The sequence below is a fragment of the Bubalus bubalis genome, chromosome X (assembly GCF_019923935.1).
Source record: "Bubalus bubalis isolate 160015118507 breed Murrah chromosome X, NDDB_SH_1, whole genome shotgun sequence".
NCBI lineage: Eukaryota > Metazoa > Chordata > Mammalia > Artiodactyla > Bovidae > Bubalus > Bubalus bubalis.
In genome coordinates this window covers 63,311,742-63,314,714 of record NC_059181.1, presented here as the reverse complement: position 1 = coordinate 63,314,714, position 2,973 = coordinate 63,311,742, and the positions used below count along the sequence as shown (strand labels likewise).

General features: G+C 36.7%; 1 pseudogene; it reads left to right on the top strand.

Moving 5' to 3' along the window:
- The first annotated feature begins 924 nt into the window (after positions 1-924).
- Positions 925-1,245, top strand: LOC102391203 (annotated as a pseudogene).
- The last annotated feature ends 1,728 nt before the right edge of the window (positions 1,246-2,973 follow it).

Sequence of the window (2,973 nt, the reverse complement as noted above, 5' to 3'; positions counted from 1 at the left end):
CATACTATTAGGGTGGCTATGACTAAAAATGAAAAATAACAAGTGTTGGTGAGGATGTGAAGAAATTAACTAGACTAAGAAACTAGACTAGAACTTAACTTGACGAAGAAATTGACTAGCACTCTAGTCAATGACAAAGGAACAAAGAATGTACTATGGATAAAGGACCAGTCTCTTCAATAAATGGTGTTGGGAATTTGGACATTCACACTGAAAAGAATGAAACTGGACCACTATATTATATCATATACAAAAATTAACTCAAAATGGTTAAAGACTTAAATGTAAGACCTAAAACTATAAAACATCTAGAAGAAAATATAGGTAGGAAATATAGGAGGTAGATCTCCTTAACATTGGTTTTGATGATGATTTTTTTTAGTCTGATAGCAAAGACAAAAGCCACAAAGGCAAAAGCAACAAGTGAGACTACATCAAGCTAAAAATCTTGTGCACAGCAAAGGAAATCATCAACAAAATAAAAAGGCATCCTATTGAATGAGGAAAATAATTACAGGAGGGAGGCTCAAGAGGGAGGGGATATATGTATACATATAGCTGATTCACATTGTTGTATAGCTGAAACTAACACCACATTTGTAAACCAATTAACGTCAATTAAAAAGAAAGAAAATAATTACAAGTCATATATCTGAAAAATATTTAATACAAAGAACCCATACAAGTCAACAGCAAAAAAAGTCTGATTAAAAATGGGCAAAAGATCTGAACAAGACATTTTTCCAAAGAAGACAAAAGGTGGCCAACAGGTACATGAAAAAATGTTCAACATCATTAATCATCATGGAAATGCAATTCAAAACCGCAGTGGGATAGATATTACCTCACACTTGTTAAAATGACTATCATGGATATACTTCTTTTCTGGCCAGGTCTGTTTTCTCTGATAACACTCTTGCAAACATGGTGAACATTCCCAAAGCCCATCGGACTTTCTGTTACAAGTATGGCAAGTACCAACCTCACAAAGTTACACAGTACAAGAAGGGCAAGGATTCTCTGTATGGCCAGGGAAAGCGGCGTTTTGACAGGAAGCAGAGTGACTATGGTGGGTAGACTAAGCCGATTTTCCTGAAAAAGGCTAAAACTACAAAGTAGATTGTACTCGGGCTTGAATGCATTGAGCCCAACTGCAGATATAAGAGAATGTTGGCTATTAAGAGATAGAAGCATTTTTAGCTAGGAGGCGATAAGAAGAAAAAAGGCCAAGTGATCCAGTTTTGAGCTTCATATTGTATTATGAAGACAATAAAAATTTGAGATTCTTTACTTAAAAAAAAAAGACTATTACAATCAAACAAAAAACAAGTAATCACAAGTGTTGGCAAAGATGTGGAGAAAAGAGAACCCTTGTGCACTGTCGGTAGGAATGTAAATTGATACAACCACTATGGAAAAACAGTATAGAGGTTACTCAAAAAATTAAAAATCGGACTACTATATGATCCAGCAGTTCCACTTCTGGGTATTTTAATTTTTATTTATTTAATTTTATTTTCCTGCTGCACTGCTTGGCGTGTGGGATCTTAGTTCCCCAACCAGTGATCAAATCAGAGCCCCCTGCATTGGAAGCACAGTCTCAACCACTGGACAGGCAGGGAAGTCTTATCTACTTCTGGGTATTTATCCAAAGAAAACAAAAACACTAATTTGAAAAGATATATGCACCCTTATGTTCACTGCAGCATTATTTACAATAGCCAAGATATGGAAACAATGTAACTATCCACTGATAGATGAAGTGATAAATAAATAAATTATATATATATATATATGCCATAAAAGAATGAAATCTTGAAATCTGCAACAACATGGATGGACCTAGAGGGAAATGAAACAAGTAGGACAGAGAAAGATATATAGAGTATGATCTTACTTCTGTGTGTAATCTGAAAATAATAACAACAAAAATCCCCAAGCTTAGAGATACAGAGATCAGACTGATGGTGGCAAGAGGCAAAGAGGGGTTTTAAGAAGCTGGGGGTAGGGGTTGGGAGAAATGCATGAACTTTTTTACGTTTAAATAAATTGTATAAAGTTTTTTTAAAAGGAAATTGGAACTTTTGCACATTGCTGATAGAAATGTAAAATGTTTGTAGCTGCTGTGGAAAATAGTTTGGTAGGGTCTCAGAAATTTAAACATAGAATTACCACATGATACAAAAACTTCACTCCTAAGTATTCAGTTCAGATCAGTCACTCAGTCATGTCCGACGCTTTGCAACCCCATGGACTACAGCACGCCAGACATCCCTGTCCGTCAGCAACTCCCGGAGTTTACCCAAACTCATGTCCATCCAACCATCTCATCTTCTGTCATCCCCTTCTCCTCCCACCTTCAATCTTTCCCAGCATCAGGGTCTTTTCAAATGAGTCAGTTTTTCACATCAGGTGGCCAAAGTATTGGAGCTTCAGCTTCAACATCAGACCTTCCAATGAATATTGAGGACTGATTTCCTTTAGGATTGACTGGTTGGATCTCCTTGCAGTCCAAGGGACTCTCAAGAGTCTTCTCCAACACCACAGTTCAAAAGCATTAATTCTTCAGCATTCAGCTTTCTTTATAGTCCAATTCTCACATGCATACATGACTACTGGAAAAACAATAGCCTTTACTAGACGGACCTTTGTTGGCAAAGTAATGTCTCTGCTTTCTAAAATGCTGTCTAGGTTGGTCATAACTTTTCTTCCAAGGAGTAAGCATCTTTTAATTTCATGATTGCAGTCACCATCTGCAGTGATTGTGGAGCAAAAAAAAATAATAATAAAGTCTGCCACTGTTTCCACTGTTTCCCCATCTATTTGCCATGAAGTGATGGGACCAGATGCCATGATCTTAGTTATCTGAATGTTGAGTTTTAAGCCAACTTTTTCACTCTCCTCTTTCACTTTCATCAAGAGGCTTTTTAGTTCTTCACTTTCTGCCATAAGGGTGGTGTCATCTGCATATCT